Below are 13,497 nucleotides of genomic sequence, written 5' to 3' on the forward strand. Positions count from 1 at the left end.
GTAGCTTTAAACCACTGAAGCTCCATTGTGCATCAGATAAAAATGTTCTGCCATGTCGCCGGGGTGGCGGAGAGGGGGAAGTAAAGGTCTCGGTTTTTGTACAGATACTCAAACAGTGCCTAGAGAATGGAAACCATTGTAACTAATTAGTATCTCGCGGCATTTCAATTATTTATATTATTTGAAAAGTTGCACTTTAGCTGTCTCCCCCGGCCGAAGTTCTTCCCCTGTAAGAGGCTGGCCAGTGATATTTAGATGCTCTAACTGGAGACATCGCCACCTTTGTCTCTCACTCTAGCTCCAAGAAAGCCTTCTTGGATGACTGAAGTAGGGAAAAGCTAGTCACTAGCCAAGATGGCGCCTTCCATGTATAATTGGACTACAACTGCCATCAGTCATAGCTAGCATTGCCAAAGTCCAGGGATGATGGGAGTTGTAGTCTGAACAACAAATGGCAGGCACCATATGGACCACCCTGCCACATCTAGACCTGCTGTTTTCTAATAGCCTGGTATTTAAAAGCACCCTATCTACGTCTGTTTTACACAACTTTAGCTTAGGTTCTTCTCTCCAAAGAGTCTTGGGGATTTCAGCTTTATGAGGTGCTAGGAACACTCTGCTAAATATCCCCAGCTCTTCTACAAGAACTACAGTTTAAACCCGTAGTAGGTGTATGTCATTGGGCAGGAAAGTGCCTCTTTTCCATTGGAATGCTCTTTAAATATTGCCCAAGTTGTAGCAGCAGCTACTTAAGCTACAGCGAGGTGAAAAGAACAGTGATCAGAAGTCCATTTTGAATTCCAAACCCACTTAATATCACGTCGCCTTGTAGATTAACGGGAGACAGCACCTTTTTAATTTTTTTAAAGTGTAATAACGTAACGGCAAGTATATTTAAAGCAATAAAACGTCAAGTGGATTTTTTTAAAGCCAACTTTTTTTAAAAACTGAAAGATAAAAGATATTGTTTTTCTTCCAGCAACTATTAAAGTGTTCCTACTTTGTTTTCATGTCACTCTACCTGCCCCACCCCCCCACTGCCCAAATAATACCTACTGCTAAATTGATAACAGAGTGGGGAGAAAATGCATATAAACCTCATTCTTCAGGAGTAAATATTCATGCGGTCAGAGACCTTTCCTTGCCAGACATACTAAAATCTGTGTATCAGTAGTGTTGGAAGCAGCAATACCTGTGTATCAATATTGGCACATGTTGGAAGAATTAATACGTGAAAGCTTCTTCTGACATTTTTCTATTTCTGTAAATGACTTACAGGGATTTGCAAGGGGGGGGGGGCTGAGAAGAGCGTAAATCCAAAATGTTAGCATGAGGCTGAGAGAGGAATTCTCCTGAGTGGAAATCTGACCCCTTTCCAAGTTCTCCTTGGATAACAACTGAACATTATGCTCAAGTATGTTTACATAAAATGCATAATATGTGGAATGCGCCATCTGTAGAATCTTGTTTCACTGAAACAAACATTTCACATTATGTTTCATGAAGCAGTTCTGTTTGAGAGCATTCTATTACAATCACTGTGTCCAATGGTATTTTCTCCCAAGTCTGCAAAGCTACATGTTATTTCCGTGAAGTTGTACAACTAGGGAAATCCTTAAACAGGGGAAGGAAGGCCTTCCTGTCTGTCTCCAATGCTCTCTTGAAAATAATGGACACAAAACCAAAAGTTTCTGTATTTCCCTCCCTGCCTTGGTGTCTCTCAACACCGAATCAGTAGCTGTGGTCAATATCGCCCTGTATATTTCCCTTTTAACCACCCAACACTCTACTCCACTTACTGAAAACCAGCTGACACAGGTTTTGACTTTTTAAAAAGAATGCCTACGAAGAGAATAGTAGACAGGAAATCCTACCTCTGCTACCATGGGTGTTTTATGACCCCAGCCTTGAAAACAACTTATGATGGGGCAGGGTCGCCATATTGGATTTTGAATCTACTTGATTTCCTTTGCTAGATAGACCTCCAGTCAAAGGCATGTCTATTGGAGTAAGAATGTAGAACTGGAATCAAAACAAGAGCTGTTCCTCTCTCTGGAGAGCTCCTTTATTTTCCCCATGCCTCCAAATTATTCCATTTTAAGCACCGGCTGATCAATGCAAGCTGCTTCTATGAAATATTATTACTCAACTCCATTGATTATTTTTTTTAAAGGAACACTTAGCACTGGAAGAAGTAAGCACTGTGGAGGTTTACAGGGAGGGTAAAGATTCTGTCGCTAGAGCTGGGGCTTGATCCTATTTTTTTTGGTATTATTTGCAAAGGTTTTGTGCTTGTTCTTCTTTTCTGTTTAAACAGCCGCTGCCACCAACCACCTCCCTTGCTGGGAGGAGAGAAATAAAATTGGTACATACCTGTAAATAACGTGCAGTTGCTTTTAATATGTTTAATTTTATCTTACGCTTCTTTTGTCGCATTGTGAACACATTTATTACGAATGGACAGTGAAGTTCATTGAGATTATTCATCTAGATCCGATTTCTACATCTCTTTCTAACGAGGGGAGATTTTGTGCATTTGTACAAATGTTAATAATATCACTGCAATTCCAGTATAATAAAGCACTCAAATGCAATTAAATGCCTGCAGTTTCCACTTTTTCTTTAATTTTCGTTAATTTTAACTTTTAGAAGGCCTCTAAAGGCAGACCTGTAATGGGAAGTTTTTAATATTTGATATTTTATTATGTTTTTATATGTGTTGGAAGCTACCAGGAGTTGCTGGGGCAACCCAGCCAGATGGATGGCATATTAGTATTATTGTAATTATTATTATTATTAGGGGAAACTTTTAAAAATTGATCCTTGGATTGCTTCAATCCAACCTCTTTCTCTGGAACTGACATAACCTGTTCATTCAGTTATTACATCAAATCCAATCAGCCTTGCTACCGGACAGTTATCTTCTATACTGTCCTCCCATTTTTTTATCTGATTTGAGAAGAGAAGAAGCCTTGCTGGATCAGACGAAGGCCCATCGAGTCCAGCATCCTGTTCTCACAGTTGGCCAGCCAGAAGCCTGCAAGTAACCGCACCCTGCCCGAAGTGTAGGTGGGTTCCCACGAGACAAGACACAGTGATAACAGCAAGAACCTTTCTTGAACTAGCAGAACTGGACAACAGGGGCAAAGCAACTGCTTATATACTTTCCTGAAGGCCTGGGCCACTCCCTTCCCGACGTGATTGGCTGTCTAAACTTCCAAACTGCGAATCACGACTCAGAGTTTAAGGGCCAATGGCAGAGGCCCAAATACTGTACTGAAATGTTCTGTGATTGGATATCATATATCAAATCAGAACACAGGGGCTCAGTATCCTTAGTCCAGACTCAAGCTCAGGCAAACACAGACCACTGAATACATAACACTGCCCTTTTGTGATTCCTAGCAACTGGTATTCAGAGGCCTAAGGCCTCCATCAGTGGAAAGAGACCATAGCCTTATTCTCCTTGAATATGTCTAAACCTCTTTTGAAGGTGGTGGTCATCCCTACATCTTGTGGGAAGCAAATGCCATAGTTTTTAACTATGTGCTGCATGGAGAAGTTGTTCCTCTGATCTGTGCTGAATCTTCTAACACAATCTTCATTGTGTGACATCAGGTTCCAGCATTTTGATGCATGAAGAAAAACTTTTCTCCATCCACTTTCTCTGCACCATACACAGTTTTATACATTTCTAGCATGATATGGATATGTATAGTATCTATTTGAGAGAGTTATTTACCCTCCACCCATCTATGCCCAGTTCTGGGCACCAAAATTAAACTGGAGCATGTCCAGGGGAAGGTGGTAAAGATGGTTAGAAGCCAGGAGAGCAAGTACTGCAAGGAAGGTGGAAGGGATTGGAGAGAGGCCATCTTCAGATATCTGAAGGGCTGCCACATAGATGGAGAAAATTAGTTTTCAGTTCCTCCAGAGCGTAAGACCTGAATCAATTGGATCAAAATACAGGGACAGAAGTTTCATCTAAGCCTTAGGAAGAACTTCCAAATGGTGTGGAGGTTTTTAAGGTTTTTCAGAGTTGCTGCAGTGGTGGGTTTTTCCTGCATTGCCAGGAAGTTGAACTAAATGACCTTTGAGTTCCATCTTATCCCTCTCACACACATGCACACACAAATGTATATTTGAAGAACTGACCATACTGATAGAAGTGTTTGGGAGCCAGGATTCCTTGTATGCCAACCCCACCACCATTGCCAAGTGTCAGTTCTGTGGTAAACCAAGTTTTGCTGGTGCATAATGTGTGAATGATATTTTTTAAAAAATATATATATATTACCGTAATTATACCCCGCCCATCTGGCCGGGCCTCCCTAGCCACTCTGGACAGCTTCCAACAGAATATTAAAAACACAATAAAAGATCAAACATAAAAAACTTCCCTAAACACGGCTGCCTTCAGATGTCTTCTAAAAGTCAGATAGTTGTTTATTTCCTGGACATCTGATTGGAGGGTGTTCCACAGGGCAGGCGCCACTACCGAGAGGGCCCTCTGCCTGGTTCCCTGTAACCTCACTTCTTGCAGGGAGGGAACCTCCAGAAGGCCCTCGGAGCCGGACCTCAGTGTCTGGGCTGAACGATGGGGGTGAAGACGCTCCTTCAGGTATACTGGGCCGAGGCCGTTTAGGGCTTTCAAGGTCAGCACCAACATTTGGAAATCATTCATTCTTTGCAAAAGTCTGCATCATTTCCATGTCTTTTACAGGAAGCACTACTGACTGCTCCTATGAAGGTTATGACTATACCAGAGATTGGCTCCTTTACAGAGTCATAATTCCCACCCACCCCTGAACAAACTACAGTTCCCAATATTCTTTTGGAGGGGGAGGGTGCTTTAAACGTTTGTTGTGTATGCATCCATAACTTGAACAATCGCTTTGAATTGTCTTAATTCTAATCTGTGAATGAGGTTGGATGCACGAAATCCTCCAGTTTCGTTGACTAAGATAGCTCTTGTGTAACCTATTTATTTTAAAAATAAAGTGCATGTCTAACAGTGGCGTGCGTATTGGTCTCTGCAGAAGAAAGCAACCCAAATTCTTCCTTGATGGTCAGAAAAGAGCGCAGCAAGTAAACAATTAGCCTGCTGAGATTGCCTAGCACGTCGCCGTGGAATATTCCTGCAAAAATATTCTTATTTGAAAAGTGTGGCTCTCCACCCCAGTGGAGAAATGTGCCTTTAAAAGAGTGACAAGGCAGCAAGTTACTCATGCCCAAGGCTATTGTTTTCCCTGCAGGGTATTGCAGACCATCTATTCTCCAACCTAATCTCTCTTCTCCAGTGCAACACAATGCCTTGTTATGAAAGCGACCCTTTAAAGCTGATAAAATATTTAAGACATGTGTTCTGATAGTGTTATGTAAGCAAATACCAGGAGAAGTCTGACCATTAGTGAACCTGATCGGCCCAATCTCCGAGGATTTGCTTGGAGCGCAATCAATATGGGCCCTAGATACAGGCGAGCAGAGATGTGGCCTCGCAGCCGGAGAGGAGCTCACGAACATAATCAGCTGGGGATGTCCGGCATTTATCTCCCTGGCATCCCACTGGAAAATGAGGCATCCCTACAGGAAAAATATCTCCGTCAGCACTTTGCAGGCAGCGGTAATCAGTCAGGGCGGGCGGAGAGATGCTTGACATAACTGCTGAGTATATGAAGACGATGGGCTTGAGACAAAAGCATGTAAAAGCAAGAAAGTGGTTGCTTTTAAAGCAGGGGGAATTGAAATATCCTGACTCAGGCAGAAAGGGGGAAAGACTGAGCAATTTTCTTGGACTGAAAACATCTGTCACTTATTTAGATTTATGTAAACTTCCAGATCCCACCTTTCTGCCGATGCATCCAAGGTGGCTCCCTGTCAAAACTAACAGGTCGTTTGCAACAATATAAACCAAATAAAAACAAGGCAAAGCTGCACCACAGAGCCAGAAGCACAGGAGGCTGGCCTGGGATCATAATATCAATCAAATCTTCACCTGTTATCTAAAAGCAAAGTAGAGAAAGAGGTTTAGTATTTCCCATTTCTTGTTTCATGCAAATGCAATGGAAGCTGAAGCACATGGAGAAATTCTCTTCCCCTGCTAGTTCATATAATCGACTATATTCCACCAATATACACTAAACACAAGGTCAAGAGATTTGGTGTTTCCCCCCCAAATGTTTTATCACTTGATATGGCTACCAGAGGCCAGATAAGATTGATTCAAGCCACAGCAGACTAATGCTTAAGCCTTCCTGATCTAAAGGAAGAATGACAAATACAGTCGTACCTCAGAAGTTGAATGCCTTGCGACTCGAACGCTTTGGCTCTCAAACGCTGCAAACCCTGAAGTGAGTGTTTTGGTTTGCGAACGCACTTTGGAACCTGAATGTCTGATGCGGCTTCTGCGGCTTCTGAAGCGTCTGTAACCCAAGGTACCATTGTAATTTCACTTTTGCAGTCATTCAGTCAATGAAATAAAGGCAGCTTCATAACAAAGCCCTTTTACTAGGCCAGTATCTGTCCTTCTAGAGCCCACCCATACAGTCATGTGTTACATCCACCTTAATTGCTATACTTATTAGAGGAGCTGCAGTATTTTAGACTTGATCTTGTGTTATAAGGCAAGTATAATTATCCGCATTTTTGACAGGCACTCCACACTCTTCCAGAGAGAAAGGGTGGGCTCCGTCTCACTCTTGGCTCCCAGTTCAAGCCGTCTCCGAAACAGCAGGTGCTGAAAGAAGCTGAGTTGTGTAGAAGCAATGCAAGCTGCTCCCTCCCACCCTACAGGCATCTTTCCATAAAAGTCTGAACCTCCCCACAACCAGCCAGTTCCACAGAGGCCCTGTTTGCGCAAACTTGTCTCCCCTCCTCACACCAACCCACCCACAGTTTTGAGGGAGCTAAACTGAAAAACCTGAAACCCCAGGGTGTCAGGTGTTTTGGTTGTGCTGCAACAGTTTGTTGGTGGAGTAATCAATTAAATTTTGAAGGGTTGCTGCTTTTCCATTTTCTTGTTTTGGAAAGTTGCAAAGTGGGGAGATCTGCAGGAAAATGCAAAGTGAGCTGGATTTCTTTCCCCCACCCCCCTCCCATCCCTATACAGTGGTACCTCAGGTTAAGAACTTAATTCGTTTTGGAGGTCCGTTCTTAACTGTTCTTAACCTGAGGTACCACTTTAGCTAATGGGGCCTCCTGCTGCCGCCATGCCGCTGCCGAACGATTTCTGTTCTCATCCTGAAGCAAAGTTCTTAACCCGAGGTACTATTTCTTGGTTAGTGGAGTCTGTAACCTGAAGCACATGTAACCTGAAGCGTATGTAACCTGTGGTACCACTGTACAGGACTGTGCTTCGTATCTCAACCTCTGCACCATTGAGCCAGAGACAGATTTTACAGCTCTTTCCTGAAGCGGAATCTGTTTCTCATAGGAACCGAAAACGGCATCAACCAAGGTATGCCCGCATGGGGCTTGTTCAAATTCCCCTTGGATTGCACATTCAGGCATTCAGCTAGGATTTTTCATGCATCCTATGTTGGGCAGCTGGGTAGTGTTTATTTTCAAAAATCAGAAAGAGGCAGGGTTGTTTTTTCCCTGAACTATACCTTTCTACACTTCATAACTCACTCCTTCAAGTCCTGGTGCCTACATATAAATCCCGTTATCACCATGGGAAAAATTTCCCTTGGATTCCTTTAAAGATAGCCTTTGGTGTTGCCTCCTGTTCCATACACACGACTAACCCTTTCGTCAGGATTGTTTATGTAGGATATTTCCCTGCGCTATTGAAAACATCACCTGGTTTTTGGTAGCCGATTTCTGGTCTGGGTACATAAATATTACGAGGGCTTCCACGCACTGCGGCTTGCTAATGGAAAGTCTAGTAAGCAAAATGTTTTTTGAAAAACAAAAATGAAAACCAACAAGCCGTAATAAATTCTATATTTGTTACCATAGCATTCCCATTAAAAGCATTAATTACACACACACAAAACCATTTAATGAAGCAAATTAAAAGGGAACATTATATACAGAGCACTGTAAAAAGAGAGAGAATATTTAGCTATGTGTACTCTTGTATATTTTAATAGAGGTCCTTACCTTAGGGTAAAAATCCCATAAACTATAAACTAATGGGCTGTGGGACTTATGGTTGATTTACTCTACAATTAGCCCTTTACTAGAAAGCAACTTGTATAGACTTCTTTTTGTAAAAAAAAAGAAAGAAAGAATATATATATATATATATTCTGTTTCCCATTCTTAATAAATCTGTTGAATATCCCTGGAATATATTTGTGTTCAGTAGGATTCTTTAATCTGTTGACTACATCAACAGAGAAGAAATGCTTCATTTATCTTCAGTTTCGAATATTAAATGTTTCAGACATAGGGATAAGAAATGAATATAAAATTCAAGCAATTCCATGAGATCCATCACCATAGACTACAATTCCCACCATACCTGACAACTGACTGCTTGACTTTGGATTTGGGGGATTGTAGTTTGGAACATCCAGAGAGTTCCAGTCTTATATTGAACAAAATCATTGCTTGAGTAGAACGATTTTCACAAGCACCAACAGAGAGGACCCAGTCTCTCGTCCACCAGACTCTTAATTCTGAGCCAGAGGGTTGGGGGGAACCCCCATAACATATCTGGGAGGCGTGCAGGAATAGGCATGGGGAGAGAAACTTCATGGTGCACAAAGAAGTTGCTCCAAATGTTCACTTTTGTAGTTGGGTACAACCCACAGTTGCTGTTCATAATTTGTGAAACTATAGGCCTATATCGTCATTCTTCGTTTTTCATCCACACATTTTTGAATCGTCTCCTCTTCTCTACATTCAGTTGCATTATTAACAAGATGAAGAATGAAGGCTAACGTAATATTTTTAATGGATTCTGGAATTTGTTTTCAGGAATTAGGGCCCTTGTTAGGAGGAATCACTTTAGAACAAACAGCTACAGCTGACTGAGGAGAGGTGTTACTTGTGCACGTTTATTTATTTTAAACATTTTGTTTTTCTTTCTTCTCATTATATTTAGGTTTTGTTCTGTAATTTGAAGTTCCCCATCTCATATCAAGGAAGATAGACACAGGAAGGTGATGGAGATGAGGGGCTCTGTGTGAGGGGCAGCGCTGGGGGAAGGGGGGGGACTCCCAGGTGAGAGCAGGGAGGGCTCACTTTTCCATGTTTGGAATAATGATTAAGATTTAATTTTGATAGAGGACTTGGTCATTTCCTTTTCTTCCTTCCTTCCTTTATTTTCTTCTTTAGTCTCTTCCTTTCTGAGACCTCTGGATATAGGGCAATATATAAATAATAATAATAATAATAATAATAATAATAATAATAATAATTTCTTCATCTTCTTTTTTTATTTTTCTGTTTTGGATTAGTGTGATATTTATTGGTATCTTACATGGAAAACTTTCAATCAAAGTTGAAAAAAGTAACACATCGAAGCGGTTAAGAAGAGGTATTGAAATTCTTTTTTAAAAAAAAATTCAAAACATTTAAAAATAATTGACTTCACAGCACAACATCATCTTGGTAGTCACACCCTCCCCATGAAACGCCCTCCCTTCAGATGTCAAGGAGATAAAGAACTACATAACTTTTAGAATACATCTGAAGGCAGGCCTGTATCAAGAAGTTTTTAATGTTCAATGTTTTACTATGTTTTTATATATGCTGTAAGCTGCCCAGAGTGGCTGGGGAAACCTAGCCAGATGGGCAGGGTATAAATGATAAAATTGTTGTTGTTGTTGTTGTTGTTGCTGCTGCTGTTGTTGTTGTTGTTTTGCCTAAATAAAAACATTTTAAGCTGTGTTGCCACGTTAAAATATTGATTTCTTACAACAGCAGAATGAGTGTTAGGTGGCACTTTGAAAATAGCCAGTTTCACAGATCAAATCAGTCACATGGACGCATCTGGGGTTAGGCAGTCTTGCAAGTCAATTGGTCCCAAGCTAGGCTTTATACCAGGCATAGGCAAACTGGGCCCTCCAGATGTTTTGGGTGTACAACTCCCATGATCCCTAGCTAACAGGACCAGTGGTCAGGGATGATGGGAATTGTAGTCCTAAAACATCTGGAGGGCCAAGTTTGCCTATGCCTGCTTTATACCAATTGTAACACCTTGAACTTCACCCAGGAACATCTCTGAGCAGAACCTGTGTAGAAGTTCTCCAAAGCAGCACAGTGGGTGGTTGGCCGTTGCTATTTTAAGAGGGCCATAAACTGAATGTCCTAAAAGTCCTGGCAGAAGGAGGTCCTTCAGGGTAGAATGTTTAAGAAACCATAAAAGTAGGTGTAGGTGCCTCTATAGTTTCCAGTGCTCTCCTTCTTGAGCTAATCCAGTCATTGAACTTCTCTGATGAGGGTTTCCTGCCCTTGTTTCTACAGCCTTGTGTGGCCCCTGTTGTGTCTGTTGTATGGAATCTCTGTTGCTCTTTCTGCTAGACGTTGGGTGGTGACTTCCTTGGTCCTGACTGTTGCTTTCCTGCACAGGCCCTGTTGCTTCCCACGGGATTCTTATGCGACAGCCAGATCAAGTCAGATAAGAAGCTTAAATGACGTACTGTATTTACGCGAATCTAATGCACCTTCGAATCTAACGCGCACCTCCATTTTCAAAACCTTGAAACGAAAAGAGTATTTGCTGGTGAATGTAAATGCGCTATCAGATCTAATGCACACCCTAATTTTGGTGACTAGATTTGGCCAAAAAAGGCACGCATTACATTTGAGTAAATACAGCATTTCCAGCACAATGGAAGAAGAATGCTTTGTGAAGGCACTTCCGCCTGGTAACAGTTTGTAAGAGAGAGTCACTTCCATTGATACTGTCATTCCTTACGTGTGTATGGAACTCTTGTGATTTCTACTTTCAGTATACAAATTATTATTATTTTAAAAACTTAAAATTCTGAAGAACTCTACCTCACAACATGGACAGGCAGAGAATGTGGACCATACTGTGCCTTTCTCCTGATTATCTGTCCTTTTTGACAATCTGTCATGAGAATTCGCTTCCGCCTCTGATTTTTCGTGATCCAGGAATTTGACCCATAGGATTCTTATCTTGTGCACACTCCTCCCTGCTATTGCAGACACCACTGTGGGACTCCTCTGAAGTGCATAAAGGTGAGATGGATCCATAATCCATTACAAGGTAACAGGGACCTATGGATTCACTGAAAGGAGGAGCAAACTGATGACCACAATACAATTTGCAGATATCTTGCTCCTACAAACAAGAATAGGTGAGCATGGAGAAATCCTCAGGAATCTTAAAATGTGTAAACAAGCCTATCTTTACAACAACAACAAACTTTTTTCAGGCTTCGTGTCTAAACAAAACTTTTATTTTGAGGGAATGGTAGGACTGCAAAGTTCCTTTTAACAGCTCTACATATTTAAAAGGCTGGGAGAAAGAGTTGGAAGGAGGGCATTAACAGAACAGAGAAAACAAATGCATGTTGCCTTCTAAACTTCACTTGTTCTTGCTTAAATAATAAGCGTGTGCCAGGGCCGAGCCATCACACTTTGTTTATGTAGCCCACAGTGCCCTCTAGTGGAGCAAATGGAAGAATTCATTTGAGCCTCGCAGAAAATGCAGCCTAACGTTTATTGTTTTGTGCATTTATGCATGTTTTGTGCATTTGTCCGTTTATGCATGGAATCGAGATTTGGTTAAATATCAAACTAAGGAGAGACTTTGGAAAGTATGTTGCATTCCATTGGGGTGATAAATCCCATGTCCCAACACAATGATTGCCCTTCTGGCTTAAAAATTACACCATAGTTTAACTCAACAAAAATCCTGCATCAGTTCTCTAATCTGTCAGTGATCAACCTTTAAGCAAGTTGTCAAGTCATAAGAGGCCATAAAAAACACACACATTGATTTAACGATGGCATTGCAGTCTATCGCAGCGTAAGTGTCTCTGGGGCCAACTCAAGCAATCAAACCAAGAACATAGCAGATACAATCTTACACTATCTGTGTGACAAACCAAAACCTCTTTAGCAGGCAATTAAATAAACTGAAAAATAAAGTAAATGAAAAGTTGAAAAATAAATTAAATACTGATCAATCAAAATATATTAGCTAGTGGAGATAATCAGTTCCTCTTTTACAGTCCACTGCCAGATATGAAATGCTAACTACTTCTGTTCAGATGTTTAGTGAAGGGTTATTTGTCTACTTGAGCAAATTCTACTCTTAGTGCATAAATACAAATGGAAGCAATGGCAGCCCGGTGGCACGACCCAAAAGCGTATGTGGTTTGTAGGGAATCCCATTCGAAATTCAAAGCTCTGAAATTTGAGCATACTGGATACATTGGAACTCTGTCGAAGGTTAGCTTCAATTCCCTTGTGGGAAGGTCAGGAATGGGTGAGGTACTATTTGATTCAGTTTGCATTTAAAGACGAACCTACCTAAGTCACACTTAACCTAAACAAATAGGAGACCCAAAAGGCAGCTGCCCTTTGAATGTCCATGGGGAAGTTTCAATGAGCCACAGAGATCGAGGGTGCTTTGGCGAGACCATTGCTATTTTCCATTGGGATCCAATCACATACTGGCAAATTCAGTTTGTGTTCCCATGCTATGAACCCACTTTCCCCAAAGATGGGACTCTTGTGATCAGAAAAGTGACACAGAACTGCACTGGAAAGTGTGGGATAACACTTGCTTTGATGCAACAACGTCTATCCTCCCCGCAAACAAATTGGAAGGAATGCTCACTAAATAGCCAACATCTCGTAATCTCTCTGGAAACAAATCAGGTTGACTACTCAATAAGCAGGTCAGCTGGAAGTACCCTCAGTTCTTGGTTTTACCTGCTGACTGGAAGCAAGCTATCTTGCCTGTCTTTCGCTTTCACCTTCCCAGATTTGCAAGCTAATGTGGAATTAGTCTGGAAAAACAAAAGGGCAGCTGGAAGATTGTAAAAGGGCAGGGGACATGTGTTCTAGCATTCAAAGCATTGGGGAACCAGTGCAATTATCAAAAGAGACCACCCACTATCTTCTAATGCTAGTCTTAGGAAATTACACCACTTAAGAAGAGTGTTTGTATTTAAAAGAGAATTTCAAAGCCAAATCTGGTTCAAAAACACATAGATAATAAATTACATGAGATGTGTTTGCAATTTTTTTAAAGCCAGGGATCATTCAAGGCCTCTGAATTTTTCTCTAGTTTTTCTCCATCAGAGTCACATGAGTGCTGATGATTTGTACTAATCACAGAAGGGTGAAGACAGACATTCTAAGGCTGCTGTCCTGGACACATTTACTTAGGAGTGAGTTCCAGTGAGTGGACCGAAACTTATGCTTGAGTCATCTTGCACAGGGTTGTGGCAGAATTTGGTTGGAACACACATTTGCTGCTTCAGCAGCAATACATATTTAATCAAAGTGTGTTGAAATCATGTTAGAATGTATACTGGTCATCATTCTAAGCACATCTCTCTGTAT

This window comes from Podarcis raffonei, chromosome 12 (assembly GCF_027172205.1).
Source record: "Podarcis raffonei isolate rPodRaf1 chromosome 12, rPodRaf1.pri, whole genome shotgun sequence".
NCBI classification, from domain to species: domain Eukaryota; kingdom Metazoa; phylum Chordata; class Lepidosauria; order Squamata; family Lacertidae; genus Podarcis; species Podarcis raffonei.